This window comes from Mesocricetus auratus, unplaced genomic scaffold (assembly GCF_017639785.1).
Source record: "Mesocricetus auratus isolate SY011 unplaced genomic scaffold, BCM_Maur_2.0 Super-Scaffold_100010, whole genome shotgun sequence".
NCBI classification, from domain to species: domain Eukaryota; kingdom Metazoa; phylum Chordata; class Mammalia; order Rodentia; family Cricetidae; genus Mesocricetus; species Mesocricetus auratus.
In genome coordinates this window covers 6,257,691-6,276,255 of record NW_024429194.1, presented here as the reverse complement: position 1 = coordinate 6,276,255, position 18,565 = coordinate 6,257,691, and the positions used below count along the sequence as shown (strand labels likewise).

Sequence of the window (18,565 nt, the reverse complement as noted above, 5' to 3'; positions counted from 1 at the left end):
AATGTGGTTCATTTACACAATGGAGTACTATTCAGCAGAAAAAAACAGTGGAATCCTGAAATTTGCAGGCAAATGGATGGCACTAGAAGAAACCATCCTGAGTGAGGTAACCCAGTCACAAAAAGAGAAACATGGCATGTACTCTCTCATATATGGATTTTAGACATAGATCTGGGGAGTGCCAGCCTACAATCCCATGGCCAGAGAGTCTGGGAAACAGAAACTTCATTCAGTGGCTGATCGAAGAAGAGGCAGACTCCCACGGCTAAGCTCTGAGCTGAACTGAAGGAATCCAGTGACAGAGAGAGAGGACTGATGACCAAAGGGGTTAAGACTGGGCTGGTTTAACCCAAGAAACAGCTGACCTGACAAGGGTTAGCTCTTGAATCCAAGGCTGATGCCTGGGAATCCAGCATGGGACTGATCAAGACCCCCTGAATGTGGGTGTCAGTGAGGAGGCCTAGGTAATCTATTGAGCCTTGGGCAGTAGATCAGCATTTATCCCAAGTATACAAATGGACTTTGGACTCCCATCCAACAATGTGAGATGCACTCTTGTAGGAGTCAACCCCACAAAGCTATCTGCCCATGAGGGCGGAGACAAGTGAATTAGCACAGGTAGATATCAAAAGAAGTGAAAGGAAAAGGACTCTTTTTTTCCTCTTGGAAGCCAGCCACGTTTCTAACTCCTAGCTTTTGCGACTCTCTCTCTGGTAAATGAATATATTGTTTTCCCTATAGCATTGAAGATCATCAATATCTGGTGTCAGCTGAGTGGATTGGAAGCCTGTGCCTCTGTGGCCGGTGGCCGCCTGACTGGGCATCCCGAGTTTTCACAGGTTCCTTGGGAAGCATCCGATTTTCTGCAGAGAAGCAGTGTTTGGCAGTACACCTTCGCCATCTGCTGGCCACACGCAGTAACTACAGGTATTTTAATCTGAGACAAAACCGGTGATTTTTCCAATTTAGGAATCACCAATTGGTGGTAAGAACATCTAATTATAACATGACAGGTAATTCAACACTTCAGGATTTTAGAGATTTCATTACCAATGTGATGGATTATGCAGTAAAAGACAATTATGATATTTTTCATATGTATATGTGTGCCATGCTTGTGATTATTGTGTTAATACATGTGATCACATGGAAGATACATGTACATATGAATTGAAAATTGGAGTCAAAAGTTCAGGAAAAAGGTGATTTACCAAAACAGATAATTTGGAATTTGATCAGGACAATCTTCGAGGCACATTTAATTCAATGTCTACTACATTTATGGCTAAGATTGATACTAACCAGGTGGAACTTTCCAAATTAGCAGAGTCAATTCAAAAATTAGAGCAAAATTTCAGGAACAAGTGGATTTAGTTAAATTTCATCAGGACAACCTTTGAGACACATTCAATTCAATGTCCACTACATTTATGGCTAAGATGGAGTCTAGCCAAGAGGAATTTTCAAAATTACCAGGGTCAATTCAATCTATGTCTGACAATAATGACTATCTAGCAGACTGAATGTGTTTTCTGGAAGGAAAAATAGATGCCTTTGGAGTTTTTAGGGAGGATGGTATGAAAAGCTTGGAATCACGTTTAACTGAACAGTCCAAAGACTTAAAACAATTTTTAATGCAGGAAATCCAAGACCTAAAGGATGACATGGTTGCAAAATTTCAATCTTTAGAAGGTACATCATCTGAAACATCAGATGTTGACTCAACAGATGCTAGGCTACCAGGAAATAAACGAAATATGGCTACTAGACATGCTAAGGTGGCCTTTCCAGTAACCATGGTAGAAAAGCCAGCATCGCGGAGGAACCAAACTGATTCCACTGCACATAAATGGGAACCTATTCCCATGAAAGAAATGAAAGCTATAAAGCAAGTGATAATGACTTTTGGGGTCCACAGCACTTATGTAAAACAGTTACTAAACACATGGGCAACTACTAATAAGATAACTCCCTCAGATTGGAATGATTTAATATCTGCAGTGCTGACCCGGGCGGTGGTGGCTCACGACTTTAATCCCAGCACTCGGGAGGTAGAGGCAGGCAGATCTCTGTGAGTTCGAGACTAGACTGGACCGGTAGCCTCCAAAACAATACAGAGAAACCCTGTCTCGTAGAAACCAAAAAAAAAAATATCTGCAGTGCTGGACCAGTCTTCCCAAATACAATGGAAAGCTTTGTGGAGACAGGAAGCCAAGGCCCTTGAACTTCAAGGTTTGAAGGATGGCTTTGAAGCTCCCATAAGTAAGATTATTGGGGAGAAGCAATTTTCTGACCTCCAAGTCCAAGATGGTTATGATGAGCATATATCTGATTTATGCAAAACAGCAGCATTAAATGCTTTGGGTAAGATTCGTGAACCAGGAGAAAAATTTGAATGATATTCAAAAGTGATACAGGGTCCGAAATAAAGATTCTCTGAATTCTTACAAAGATTATCCAGAGCAGTAGATTTACAAATAACTGATCCTAATATTAGGCGACTTCTTACAGAATCTTTGGCTTATGAGAATGTAAACCCACATTACATTACAAACAGATACTGTGGCCATTAAAGGTAAGATCAGCACCATTGGAGGAATGGGTCTTATATACAACTAATGTTGAGTATGACAATCCAGAGGCAGGAACCTGGATAGGAGAAGCCATTTCTAAAGGATTTAGGAAGAATCAGGATGATAAATGGCCGACCCAAGAGGAGATACCAAATTGGGTTGGGGAAGCAATCTTCAGAAGTTTCAAAAGACATCGAAACCATAGACGTTTTAATTGTGGTAAAATAGGACATTTGAGTAGGAATTGTAGACAAAGCATTCCCAGAAATAATGCTTCTACCAGAAATACCTCACACAGAAGGCCTCAGCCTCCTGGCCTCTGCAAGAGGTGTGGAAAAGGTAGACATTGGACCAAAGAATGTTGTTAACCACAGACAGACAAGGTAAGCCTTTGCATCCGGGAAATGCAACCAGGGGCCTACCCGTAGAGGCCAGGAGAGCAAAGGTGATTTGATCTTTCCAAGTAACACTGGAGGACAACCTCTCTCAGGACAATTAGAAAATCCATAGCCAGCTGGGCGGTGGTGGCACACGCCTTTAATCCCAGCACTCAGGAGGCAGAGGCAGGTGGATCTCTGTGAGTTCAAGGCCAGGCTGGACCAACAGCCTCCAAAACAATACAGAGAAACCCTGCCACATAAAAAGAAAAGAAAAGAAAAGAAAATCCACAGCCTATTATAAAGACTAATGGCACTTTGGTAACAGATTAGTTATTGAGGAGGAGCTAGTTGATATTGGAGGAAACAAAAAATGTATATACTGGCAAACTTCTGTACAAGATTGTAGACCCAGATTAGCTGAAAAAATGAATAATAAATTATTTTACAGAGTCTTAGACAGTGGAGAAGATGTAACAATAATAACTCAAAAAAACTGGCCGGTAGGTTGGCCCTCTAAAGATGTAAATGTTCAATTTCTTGGAATCGGGACCTTATCTTATGTGAAGCAAAGTGTCAGATGGATAGGATATATTGGACCAGAAGGGCAGAGAGGAAGTTTGAGACCATATGTCACAGATATTGCCATGAATCTTTGGGGTCGTGATTTATTACAGCAATGGAATACCCAAATTACCATTCCTCCTGTATCAGATATGAATCATAGACAAACAAAGAAATGTTGTAAGGCATTACAGAAAGCAGATGCCAATCATACAGGCTATACAAAAACAGGATTCTAATGTCAAACCTACAGAGCACCTGAAATCTCTGCCCATAAAATGGCTAACAGATGAACCTGTCTGGTAGGTCAATGGCCTATGACATCTGAGAAGTTAGAAGCTTTGGAGAAGTTAGTTCAGGAGCAGCTAGATGCTGGACATATTGAGGAATCAACTAGTGCATGGAATTCACCTGTTTTTGTTTTCAAGAAGAAATCTGGTAAGTGGAGAATGGTTACCGATCTTAGAGCCATCAACAAGGTAATTCAGCCTATGGGATCTCTACAACCTGGGATGCCACTACCTTCTCTAATACCTAAGGATTGTCCAATTATAGATATAGACTTAAAAGATTGCTTCTTCACAATACCATTACAAGAAAATGACAGAGAAAAGTTCACCTTCACAGTACCTACCTATAATAATTCCCAACTGGTACAGAGATTCCAATGGAAAGTTCTGCCTCAAGGTATGTTAAATAGCCCAACTTTATGTCAATATTTTGTGTGTAAACCTCTAGAAATAATTCGTAAAAAATTTCCACATTCATTAATATATCATTATATGGACGACATATTACTGTCTGATTCAAATAAGGATACCCTAGAAAAGGTGTTTGAAGCAGTAAAGGAAACTTTGCCTCGCTGGGGATTACAAATTGCCCCAGAAAAAATACAAAGAGGAGATTCTATTAACTATTTAGGTTATAAAATAGATGCTCAGAAAATTAGACCACAGAAAGTACAGATCAGAAGAGATCGTTACCAGACTCTTAATGATCTTCAAAAACTATTAGGAGAAATCTCTCAATTACAGACAATTATTGTTGTAGAAGGGCATGACTTAAAACACCTGAAAATGGCTTTAAAAGGAGATAAAGACCTAAATAGCCCATGAGTACTATCAGCTGAGGCTGAAAAAGAATTAGAATGGGTAGAAAAGAGAATATTAGAAGCACATGTGGACCATGTGGCTCCAAAACTGGACTGTATTCTGGTTATTTTACCATCTAGAGAATATCCCTCAGGAATATTAATGCAGAGGAAAGACATCATACTAGAATGGGTATTTCTGCCACATAAACAGAATAAAAAATTGAAAACATATATAGAAAAGATCTCCGATTTGATATTAAAAGGTAAGATAAGGCTTTGTCAACTGACTGGGAAAGACCCAGCTGAAATTATTGTACCTTTAACAAATGATGAAATTTCCTCCTTATGGAAGGATAATGAGTATTGGCAAATAGCTTGCAGTGACGTTTGGGGAACTATTAGTAATAACTATCCCAAAACAGAGAGAGTCAAATTCATAAAGATAACAATTTGGATTCTTCCACGTATCTTGAGACAAACACCTATTTCTGGAGTTTTACCTTCTACATGGATGCAAACAAATCAGGTAAGGCAGGGCATAAATCAGGAAATATAAGTAAAGTAGTTCAAAGCCCTTACAACTCTGTACAAAAGGCAGAATTATATGCCATTCTCATGGCACTTAAAGACTTTACAGAGTCTCTCAATATAGTCACGGATTCTCAGTATGCTGAGAAAGTTGTCTTGCACATTGAGACTGCAGAGTTTGTTACTGATAGTACAGAATTAACCTCATTGTTTTTACAATTACAGGAAACCATCAGAAACAGGACTCATCCTATATATATAACACACATCAGATCCCATACAGGTCTGCCAGGTCCTCTGGCACAAGGCAATGATGAAATTGATCTTTTATTAATAGGTAATGTGTTAGAAGCTTCAGAATTTCATAAGAAATACCATGTTAACAGCAAAGGTTTAAAGAAGGATTTTTCTATCACCTGGCAACAAGCCAAAGAAATAGTAAGAAATTGTCCCAGTTGCTCATTGTACAATCAAACTCCATTACCAGCAGGTTGTAATCCTAAAGGTGTACACAGAAATGAACTTTTGCAAATGGATGTATTTCACTTCCCAGAATTTGGCAGTTTGAAATATGTACACCATACCATAGACATGTTCTCAGGCTTCCAATGGGCTACTGCCCTCAGCTCTGAAAAAGCTGGTTCTGTTATTACACACCTTTTAGAGGTGATGGCTGTTATGGGTATACTTAAAACAATAAAAACTGACAATGCTCCAGCATACGTCTCCAGTAAATTGGAACAATTTTTCCAATATTATACTATAAAACATGTAACTGGTATACCTTACAATCCCACAGGACAAGCAGTGATTGAAAGATCTGACTGAACCTTAAAAGAGATGCTTCATCAACAGCCAGGGGCAACAAAGACCCCCAAACACAGGTTACATAATGCTTTACTAACGTTAAATCTTCTTAATGCTGATGAAAAATGACAAACTGCAGCAGAAAGACACTGGACTACAGAGAAGACTTCTGAACTGAACCAGCCAGTGTATTTTAAGGATGTTATGACCTCAGTCTGGAAACCAGGTTATGTGTTACATTGGGGAAGGGGTTTTGCTTTTGTTTCCACAGGAGAAGAAAACCTTTGGGTCCCGTCTAAATTAATTAAGATTCGATCAGAACAGAAGACATCTCAGGAGAAGGAAAGATGACGGCCCATCTACAAGGTCATATTCTACCATGTACTGCTAAATGTAAGGAGACCTCATCAAAGGAAAGAGCAGTGCTCTGCTTGTGTCTTTACAGGAAAAATTAGTTCTGAACAGCAAAAAAATACTAGGCATATGGATACCTAAAGAAGAAAGCTACCCAGAGGACCACCAAACATGCAATAATACAATGTGTTATCAATGTCTAAATCTCTCTATTTTGTTATTGTAATTCCTATTTTCTTTGCTTCTTAATATGCCTGAATCCCAATTCATCTAATTAACGCTGGCTTTAGAGTTGGATTGGCTCTCCTGCTTTAAACCCAAGCATATTGTTAAAGTGCAATTCAGACTTTCTGTATTATATCAAAGAGACATTGATATGACAGAAAAAAACAAAAATAGGGACTGTCATCTGTGTATACTTGGTTCTTTTTCTAATACTCTAATACTCTAATCTCCTTCATGTGTATTATCTTCCTTAGGGTCGCCTTTCCCAGTATACATACACATAAAAGTTAAAAATTTGTGCTAACATTAATATTTCAGTTTTCCAGAGAAAAAGGGATTTCTTGATAGTGATTTTCAACTGCTTCAGAAAGAGAATGTGGATTCACTTCCCCGACTCCGCCTGATTCAACTGGATACATCTAAACTGCCCCACATCATCGACCCCACCTGACAAGCATCATCCTGAAACCAGCTTGGAACTACATCACTCGACACATCTCCAGACCAAGGAACTGATACAGTGCATCTTCTGCAATCTGATCAGAGCTTCAGACAAGAGCTTCAAGCTAAATTAGAACTCTAATCAAGAACTTCAGTCAAGCCTCTCCTGCCAAACAGAGACTAACTGACCTACTTAAGACTCTTGCTACACTGTTAAGAGAAGCTTTTTCTTTGAGAGGAGCCTTCCTGCCCGCCTGGTTCCAGATCCGCATCAGTCCCAAATAAACACACAGGAGGCTGTATTCATTATGAAGCTGTTGGCCTTGCTTGTCTCTTACTGGCTAGCTCTGCTTTAAGTAATTACCCCATAATTGTTAATCTAAGTATGTCTCTTACCGGAGAATAGTTCCGGGCTTCCTACCCATGCGGTTACATCTCAAACTCTCCTGTGTTTCTCCTTCCCAGAATCCTCCTGGACTCCTAGCCCCACCTATCTAGATTCCTATTGGCCAGCAGTAATTTATTGACATATACATAGGACTTCCCCAACATCTCCTCTTTTCTGTTTAAACAAAAAGAAAGGTCTTAACTTTAACATAGTCAAATTGTATATGACAGAACAGTTATCAAGTAAGAACATAGTTACAATATTTTAGCAAGATTTAAAGAAAATATCATCCATCTCATCCTTGTGAGTCCAAAGTTCTATATGTAGTTTATCTTTTATCATAACTAAGGAAGACTATAATTATAACTATCTTTCTTCAACTCCATCAAAGACCACAGAAGGATAATATATAAACACTAGGATTGATAGAGACATCTTACTGCCTGGACAGTGACCCGAATTTCCTCTGTAACATTGGGGCATCCATCTTCAGCCCATAGGCCACAATGTGTCCAGAAGATTTCTCAGCAAAGCAGGAAATTTCAAACTGTCCATCTGCATTGGCAGTCAGTCATTTTTCTTTGTCCTGCAGAACGTCTCCTAGACTATTCCATGAAGCAGGAACCCTGTAAGACTGAGTTCAGCAGTCACTTTTCTGTGGGTCCTGCATGTCCAGATTATACAACAACAGTCAAACAGTCTAGGCAAGAGCAGTTTCTTGCCCAAATGGCTAATATTGCCATGTTGAAAGCAAACTCCATAACGAGTTTCTTCGATGCCCATTTTCCTCTCAGACATAATTGGTGCTGCCAGGAGCAGACATTTCTCATTGTCAAGAAAAACCCTAAACCATTTTAAATGCCACTTTCTGAAGGTCTTTGAAAGGTTTGAAGACTGTCTATCTATTTCAAATATATTTCTGTATATCTAGAAAACCTAACTTACCTAACTATAAATTCCATTATAAGTAACTATCTATAGTCTGTATTCAATTATGTATTATGTTTTAAAAGAACAGTATAAGCACAATACTTAATCAAGAGGAGAAATATAAGCATCACAAAATTAACCTTGAATTTGTATCCATAAATGAAAAACAATACCCATACCATAATTCCCCTTTTTACCATTAAAAAAGGATTGGCTGTGATCACTAGCCAATTATTAACAATCCCATTTAAATGAAAACAAAGATTTATAAACAAGATGGGAATTGGGACGTCGCTCATTCTAAACTGCTTCCTGCTGGAAGGGAGCGCCGTTCATACTATGGGGATCATGACAAAACTCAGAAACCTGTATAAGTCCATATTTTTGGGGTCTGTAAGACTGCATCATCTTAGCTGTTTCAATTGTTGGAACATCTGATCCACTGCTTCCGAGGGTTTTGGTTTGTCAAACCACAAAAGCCTGGAAGGAATCCTCAGCTTTTCATTTTCTGTAGAAACATAAGCAAAAACTCCTTTTCCGAGTAACATATCCTTATACTTAAATTTTGAAGTCAAGGCATTTTCAAAAGATAGAAGTTGGATTAATTCAGCAGCATTTATAATCAAGTGTACTTTAGCATTTGTTCCTTCCTTAGCAATCAAAAAACTGAAAAACACAATAGCATACAGTATTCAGACTCTCTGTGTATTTTTCATCTTTACGTGGCTTATTTATCTATTATTACTTTATTTATTTCACTTTTATTTATTTTTCTTTGAGACAGTGTTTCTCTTTGGAAATCCGCCTGCCTCTGCCTCTGGAGTAAGTCCTACCAGCGTGTGCCACCACAACGCCGGCTTTTGTATTTATATCCACTTTGCCGTTTCATTTTCTCTCTCAATCTCACGTATATTTTTAAACACACTGTAAACCTTTAGAGGTTTTTCTTCATTTAAGTCTGACTTTACTGTAAATCTTTATGTTTTTCTGGCCACGTGTCTTATCTGTAAAACCGCGGCTGTTTTAAACTGCCGGTTTTTCGTCAAGATGGCGGGCGTAAGCGTGATTCCAGTTTACCGCCTCAGTCCATGCTGACATCCAGCAAAAGCTGCCACTTCCAGCTGTACGTACACACCTTTAAATCGTTAGTAGAGTTTCTTAAAACAACCTTGTTTTTTTTTTTTTTCTTTTTATGCCGAGTCAGGAAGACTCCGGTAAGCGAGCCACGTGAATCTCGGCTTGTCGCTAACAAAACAGAGCACACCTGAGAAAATTGCTGCTACCAAAATCTGTGCTTCTCTCCGTTCTTCTGTTTCTAAAATTCCTTTAAAGCTTTCGTTGTTTTGCGTGGAAATTTGATCCCACTCCTGACAACCATTATGTTAAGAGAAGCTTTATCTTTGCTTGCCGCTTTGGTTTATCCCCGCCAGTTGCCTGGGCTCTGCCGCTTTGTAGTCCCCAAATAAACACACAGGACGCTATATTAATTATGAAGCTGTTGGCCTTGTTTGTCTCTTACTGGCTAGCTCTGCTTTAAGTAATTACCCCATAATTGTTCATCTAAGTATGTCTCTTACCAGAGAGGTTTCCGGGCTTCCTACCCCAATGGCGTTACATCTCGAACTCTCTTGTGTTTCTCCTTCCCAGAATCCTCCTGGACTCCTAGCCCCACCTATCTAGATTCCTATTGGCCAGCAGTAATTTATTAACATATACACAGGTCCCCATGATTGTCATCGTCCCACTTCAGCAGGAAGTAAATTTGAGAATTCCACGTCCCTTCTCCATACTATTGATATTAGAGGATAGTTTACACCTGTTAGTGTTAATTTGCAATTATTTTAGGGCTGGGATTGGAAGGAGATGTTCAGACTTAGGCATCCCTTTCAGATAAGTTTAGAATTTAGGTGGAATGGATATGTTTAGCTTAGGATAAGTAGACTATAACTTGATTATCACCCTCTATTTATATAGTTGCATATGTTTGAATTTGTATCAAGTTTAAATCTTTTATTTAGACTAAAAGGGGAATTGTAGGAGTGAACCGCACAAAGCTATCCACCCATGAGGGCAAGAGACAAGTAAATTAGCACAGGCAGATATAAAAGGAAGTGAAAGGAAAAGGGCTCTTTCTTTCTCTTGGAAGCCAGCCACGCTTCTAACTCCTAGCTTGTGCAACTCTCTCTCTGGTAAACAAATATATTGTTTTCCCTATAGCATTGATGATCATCAATACACTCTCACCCTGAACTCTTGATGGAGGGTCTAAGCCCTGCCCTGGATGAAATGACAGACTATGGACACCCCCAAGAAGGGCCTCACCCTCCATGGGGAAATGAGGGGATATTGAGGGGGTTGGGAGAAGGGCATGGGAGGAGGGTAGGGAAATACAGAGGGACCTGGAACTGACTTGTGAAGCAACCTTGTTTCTAATTTAAATTTAAATTTTAAAATAAATAATTAAAAATTCAAAAAGTAAATAAATTAAAAAAATAATAATCCCAAAGGTAATCACAGAAATGAAATTTGGCAAATGGATGTGTTTTACTTTCCAGAATTTGCAAGTTTAAAATATGTGCACCTTAATATAGACATCTTTTCAGGCTTCCAATCGGCTACTGCTCTCAGCTCTGAAAAGGAGAGACGGGATGGTCATTATGGGTATACCTGCACAAATAAAAACTGACAATGCTCCAGCTAATGTCTCCAGCAAATTGGAGCAGTTTTTCAAATATTATAACATAAAACGCATAACTGGTACACCTTACAATCCTACAGGACAAGCAGCAGTTGAGAGATCTAGCTGCACTTTAAAAGAAATGCTCCATGAACAATCATGGGGAACAAAGACCCCCAAACACAGATTACATAATGCTTTGCTAACACTGAACTTGCTTAATTCTAATGAGAAAGGACAAACATCTGCAGAAAGACACTGGGCTACAGAAAATAACTTCTGAACTAAAACAACCGGCGTCTTGACTTCAAGGATGTAATGACCTGTTTGGTAACCAGGATAGTGTTATGTTGGGGAAGCGATTTCACCTTTGTTTCCGCAGGAGAAGAAAAGCTTTGAATTCCATCAAAATTCATTAAGATTTGACCCGAACAGGAGAAACCTCAGAGGGAGGAAAGATGATGGTTCATCCACAAAGTCATATTCCACGAGGTGTGTAGAGACCTCACAAAGGAAAGGTAAGTGTGTTGTTCTAGAGAGGAAACCCATCTCCAAACAGCAAGAAGATACTGAAGGTCTAGATAAAAAAAATAGAGGATGGCTACCCTAAGGACCATCAAACAAAGAAGAATCTAGTGTTTGGTATTAACGTCTAATCCTCTTAAGTCCTCACAAACTCTATTTCTCTTTACTTCCTAACACTCTCTTGGTTCCAGTTCACATAAACCAATGCTGGCTTTGGAGTGGATTTGACTTTCTTCCTCTAAAACCTAGCATGTGGTTGAAATGAAATTGATGTAAGACAGAAGAAAACAAACTCTAGGGACTGTCATCTGCTTATACTCGGTTCTTTCTCTGAAAGTCTAATTTCCCTCTAGGCACTAATTTCCTTATTGCTGCCTTTCCCAGTATGCATACAGATAAAAGTTGAAATTTCTTTGTTGACATTAACGTTTGAGTTTTCCACAGAGAACAAAGAATTTCCAATCAGAAGTCTTCAAACACTCTGGAGAAATAATGGAGCTCTACTTCCTTGACATGACCTGATCCGATGCATCTGAACTGACAAGTACCACCCTGAAACCAGTTTGGGACTACATCGCTGTACACAACTCCAGACTAATTAACTGATAAGGGGCACCATCTGCATTCTGGCCAGAGCCTCAGACAAGAACTTCAATCAAGTGTCTCTGCCCAAACAGAGACTGGGTAAAAATGTTGTAGCTAGTCCACTCGAGACGTTCACTTCATTAACATTTTCTTCCTACATGAACCCATGAGGTTATTGTCATTCCATTTCATCAGGAAGTAATTCTGAGAATGCTTAGGCCCCTTTCCCTACTGTTGACATTACAGGATAATTTACATCTGTTTAGAGTTAGCTTTCAGTTGTTTAGGGTTGGGAATGGAAGGAGGTGTTCAGACTTGGGCTTCTTATCAGCTAAATTTAGGGATTAGATGGGGTAGAAGATAATTTATCATCTTCTTTGCATATAGGCTTTATATATGTTTCACAAAATTTATTTTTAAGTCTAAAACTTTTCTTTAGACTAAAAGGAGACTGGTAGGGAGACATCATACCTACCCATAGCGTTGACCACACAGACACCTAGAATGTACGGGAGATAAAAGAGATGGGGGAAAGAAGACCCTCTCTCTATGGTTTCTGGTCCGGTCTCGGAGAGCAGCAGCGTCCTGACCTTGGGTTTTTGGCTTCTTATGTAAGTGATTTCTGCCTAAATAAATATATGGCATCCCTACCTTGTGTAGCTTAATATTTCCCTGATATGCCAGAGATTACATTATTCCAATGCCGTGTCCTCCCCAAGTCCCAGTATCTTGATAGGTATCATGACGAGATGGTGAGACACTGAACACGGGCCACTGTCCAGTGGCATCCTCTGAGACATGGGCCCTGAAAGCACACAGGCAGGGGCCCAAGCCTCAAGGACTTCAGAAGGCTTCTCCCCTGCTCTTGCCAATGGGGTAACCAGGAGCACCTTTGTACACTTGCTTAACAGTCAAAGTGCTGACACCATCTTATAAAACACATCTGGATAAATGTTGGGTAGATGCTATGCATCTGCTAGCAGCCTGGACCCATTCCTCCAAAGACCGACAGAACTCCTCCCTGAGCCAGGATGGCGACACGAAGGCTTACAGTGGCAGATGAGTTCCAGTGTCTGGTTGGTGTGTTTATCCAAAAGGTGGAAAGATCTCAGGAGGGAATCCTATGGCTTGGTGAGACTAAAGGCAGGGATGAAAATCGAGGTACAAAGAGCACCCACTGATTACAATCCCAACTCTTCATCCAGTCCAGAAATAGGAACGCGCATCTTACTGAACCCGCCCTGCACCTTGCACCACAACCAATATGGTGCAGGGTTGAGGAGCCATGGGAGTGAAGGGGGAGGTGAGCCAGGACAGCGATAGACTTACTGCGCCATGCTGTCTTCCACCACAGACCAGAGTGTGGCTAAGGCATGACCACGGATGCAAGACTGTGCACACTTGACCGTCTTCACCCTGGGCAGGGACCTTGACCTCAGGAAAAGCCCACAACCCACTCAGCTTCTGTCCAGGACACATGGCAGGAGACCCTTCATGGCAGCAACCTCCAGGCTTTGTAATGTCCCAGAGCCTGGTGGAGGAGGGAGCTTCTGCAGAGGGGAGCAGGATCTTGGAAAGGAGGCAGCAAGCCCATGGGATAGAAAAGGAAGCAAAAGGAAGGTGGATGATAAGTCAGCTCAGGAAATGGTCATTTGGGATGGAGAGGTGGCAGCTTGTGTTACACGTTAGTAGGAATGCCAAGGACTTGAGAAGATTATTCTTTCAGCCCTGGGTATGTATGCAACCTCAAAGTGGATTTCTTTTAACACTGCATGGCCAGGCCTGAGTCCAGCCATGTGTAATGGAGTATCCAGGCTACTCAGTACCAAATGAGTGCTCCCAATGATAACTCACCCCAGAGCATCAGATGTTTGAACACATTACAGTGGCATACAGCAAGGGGAGATTCCATACCATGCAACAACTTACATCTCAATCCCAAGTGAGGAGATGCCCTGAAGATCCCGCCCATTGAATACCACTGGGGAGATGGACAAGCACTCTTCTTGCAAGCTGTTTGCAAACTCATTGCCCATCAGACAGGACTGGTGGGTAGGGCTCCCCAACAGCCACCCAAGGAGAATGAGTTGGGCAGCCAGCAAAAACAGCCATGCCATTGCCAGGAGCCATGCACAAGCTTGAGCAGGACAGTTGGGACAGGAGCAACTGACAAAAGCCCAGAGAGATGGAGCAACGCTCGGGAATAGAAAAGTTGCCCGAGGGTGGCTTGGGGGAGCATAGTGGCAAGGGACAAGAACCATGACACTTTTCTGAAGGTGTCTCGTCTTATCTGCATAGATTTTTTCACAGCCACAGAATTTTTTTGAAGCATGATTTTGCAAACCATCACACTGTCCTTTTTAATTCAGCAAGAACATTGGTTTCCCCCCAGAAACACACAGTAAGCCCCGTGCAAAATCAGAGAGTTAACAGGAGAGTATAAAGGAGGTGGGATTTCTCAAAGTGTCAAATTGTAGCAAATGATTAAAAGAAATGAAACCACCTGCACCATAAGAGTTTAAATGCCATAAAACATTAATGTATGAAATACGTTTATTTTTACAAAATTAATGAGATTTAATTATTCAGAAAAATATTAAAGCTATCAAAAACCAGAAAATTCTGCAACTGAGTTAAAAATGTACACATAAACAAAACTATCATTTAAGGACGCAGAAGAGAAAGGCAGATGGCATTTTCTGAGGGTCGCAATGCTCCATGGTGTTTGGAAGTAGCATCAGAATAAGTGAGTCAATGACACGGTGAAGACTTCTGTAGCCAAAGGCTATAGCTAAGTTCATGGAACTCTGCCCAGAATCTGTTTCAATTGTTGGGTCAACTTGATTTTCTAAGGGCATCATTACACATGTCACACGATCCCTCCATGGATGGCACAGATCCAAGGTGTCCCTCCCTCTGTTCCATCAACTCATTTACACCAACTCCACAACAAGCAGACTTTGACAATACCCATGTACAGGCCAATGGCAGGGCACTTTCTAATCCTTTTCCTGAAAGTTGGGGATCTGCTCCATTCTGAAGTAGGAACTCTACCACAGCTGTGTTCCCGGGTGCCGTGGCCCACATCCCACATCAGGGGAATAAATCCTTCTTTTTTTTTTTTTTTTTTTTTTTTTTTAATCATTTTTTATTTTAATTTTAAATAGCTTGTTTCACATGTCAATCCCAGTTCCCTCTCCCTCCCCTCCTCCCGCACTCCCCTTCCACCCTCCCTCCCACCCTATTGCCAAATCCCTCCACATAGGGGATGTCTAGAGTCTATCATTTCACTCTTGGTAGGGTCAAGGCACTCCCCTAAGAGTCCAGGCTGAGAGAGCATCTCTCTTTGTGCCATAGGCACATGAAGACAGATTGTATACCAGGGATAGACACTGATCCACAGCTCAGAGCCCCATAGGTTTATGCATAGTACCCAAGAGAAGAGGATGGAGACAAGATCCTCTGAATGGATGGGGAACAGGGCGAGGGGGGGGTAGTGGGACCTGGGAAGAGTAGAGGGGGTAAAGAGGAAGGGAGTTGGTCATGGGGGAACAGGAAGTTGAGGGGGTGGGGGTAAAATAGGGGGAAGAGGGAATCATAGGATCGAAGACAGATCAGGCACCAGAGTGACCTCGAGTGATCTAAAGGTATAACATCAATTGGCAAGCTAAGCAATAGTGGAAGGACCACCTCGAATGCCCATTCCTGATAATGAACTTGATGTCTATAACTATCCGGGAGCCTTCATCCTGGGACTGATGGAAGCAGAGGCAAACACACAACTAAGCACTGAACTGAACCCAAGGAACCCAGTGACAGAGAGAGAGGAGTGATGAGCAAATTGGCAAGGAATGGGCTGGCAAAACCAGCAGAGACGGCTGATCTGAACAGGGGAGTGCTCTTGGACCCCAGACTGACAGTGGGGAGGCCAGAATGGGACTGATCTGGACCCCCCAAATGTGAGTGTCAGTGAATAAATCCTTCTTTATCGCTGTGATTGATGACATTTTCTTTTTCCATATGAGTAGGCAGGTGGAGCATTTCTCCCTGAGCTGCCAACTGGCAGACGTCATCTCCCCTGTGCTTGTCAGTTAAAGTAGTTGACTGTTGTGTCTGGGAGACATACTTTGTAGTGAGGGAGTATAGACACTTTTAGCCATTGAATAACACAGATGCTGCCTCCAGGTCAGAGTTAACGTGATCCTGAATATTTTTGCTATCTGCTTAATTAAATGAGCTCACACACTGAGAACATTCATATCAAATCGGTGTGGCAATATGGATGCCATTCCCATGGCAACATCCTGCGCTGACCACTCTTCTGAGTTTGGGCCCAGCGGGTGTTTTATTTTGAAGTCTGGTTGGGACACTGTTCCATGATTGGCTGGGATGCTCTTCCATGATCAACTGGGCCCCAACGTCAGGATTCATGATGTAGCCATGGTTTCAATAATTAAAACATGTCTTCATGGTTTCCTCTTGGTTTTTCATGGACGTTCTCCGGTGTATTATTGGGATTGTAATATAAAAATGTCTGCCACAGCTCAGGCAAGGGGAGAGAGTCTCAATGCAGGCTGAGGGCACCAACCCAAGGAAAGCTGATCACAGGGCTTCGCTTGCTTTCTAAATCTTATGATTGTCCTCGGAGAGGAGAAAGTTGCTATAAAAAATGAAAGAGATATATTAATACCTAAGGGCTTAGGGGGAAACTTGGTGTTAGTTTAACTCCCAAGACTCCACAAGGAAGACCCAGGGAAAGACTCTGAGCAGTAGTCGAGAGGACACCTGAGCTGTCCTAACACCTGTAGTCAGATGGATGAACACCCCAACTGTCAGCATCCACCTCATCCAGCAATGGATGGAACCAGACAGAATGACAAACAAGCTCCAGACTCTGGGACTCCAGTCACAGACAGAGAGGAGGGAACACATGAGGAAGGGAGGTTAAAATCACGATGCAGAAATCTACAGGGACAGTTGAACCAAGGTCGTGGAAACTCATGACCTCTAGACCTACAACTGTGGAGATTCCAGGGGACTGAAGTAGGCTTTCTGTATGTGGGAGAGAGTCGTGAATCTTGAACTATCAGAGGGGCTGCTGGCGGCAGGACCAGGATACAGTTCTGGAAAGTATGGCGAGCCATGCAGACACATGAGAGGGGAAAGCCTCAGGAATGCACATAGTGACATCTGTGGAGAGGCCATTCCCTGGGTGGCAGGGAGAATCAATGGTAGGATCTGGTATGCTCCAAGAGGAAAGAGTGCAGTGCAAATGTGGGATGGACAGATGCAACTTTACCATCCCTAGGAGCTTACACTGGTGAAAGAGCAATGGTGTGCTGGCATGGGAAAGAGTGTCTTGTAAAGTCTGCCTTTTACGGAGAGATTGAGACATGGAACCCGCTTGTGGGCCAGGGAACTGAAGGAAAGTCCGTCTTACAGAGATGAAAGCATTGTCCATGTTAGTGTTGTTTTTTGTTTTTGTTTTTGCTTTTGTCTTTGTTTTTGTTGAGACAGGGTTTCTCTCTATTGCTTTGAGGCCGGCACACACTCTGTAGATGGGGCTGTCCTCGAATTCACAGAGACCCACCGGGCTCTGCCTTCCAAGTGCTAGGATTAAAGGCGAGCACCACCACCACCCCGCTGATGTTGCTTTCCTGAAAGTAATGTATCCATGTGTACTACTTTTTAACTTTCATAGCTCAAGGAGCTTCCAGCTGATTCAGTTAAACCTGCAGAGATGATGAGTCTATGTCTAGAATGAGGTTGTGTCAGGGATGGAAAACTGTTTGGGGAAGCATAAAAGGGAATAATGAGGGCTTCTCTATTGGCTTAGACATATCTTAAAATAAGATGGATTTCTCAAAAGTCAAAAATAGGAGCCAAAAATAAAACTGGTCATGTGAGTCTCGTGTTAAAAAAAAAACTCTAGTTAAAGTAATAAAAAAGGACGGCTCAAGCTATTGGGGCCACTTGAGTGCAACCCACCTGTGATCAGATTTCTTCCTTGCATCGATGTCTCTTCCCCGGCAGTCCAGAACACACTTGTCCTCCCAATACTGACAATTTAGAAGCATGGCATGTGACTCTATCCAGATGCCTGTCCCACACCTGGAAGGCACTAGATAAGGAAGGACTAAGTGATCATGACAGACTATGAACACCCTCATGGAGGGCCTCACCCTCCCTGGGGAAATGAGGGGATATTGGGGGGGTTGTTGTGAGGGCGCAGGAGGAGGGGAGGGAAAGGGAGAGGGAAATGGAATTGACATGTGAAGCAACCTTGTTTCTAATTTAAATTTGCATTTAAAAAGAAAAGAAAAGAAAGGGCTATGTGATCATCTTACACGACATATCCAGCAAGAGGGCCAGGGCTGGGCATAAGCAGCCATGTTTCCTGCCTCCTAGGCCTCACCCATAAGCCCTGGATCACATTCCTGAGCAGGCTCTTGCAGAGGCTCGCTGTGCCAGGCATTGGTGACCCAGGCTTTTAAATCC

General features: G+C 41.8%; 1 pseudogene; it reads right to left on the bottom strand.

Moving 5' to 3' along the window:
• Positions 1-14,727: 14,727 nt before the first annotated feature.
• LOC121142675 lies at positions 14,728-18,565 on the bottom strand (annotated as a pseudogene).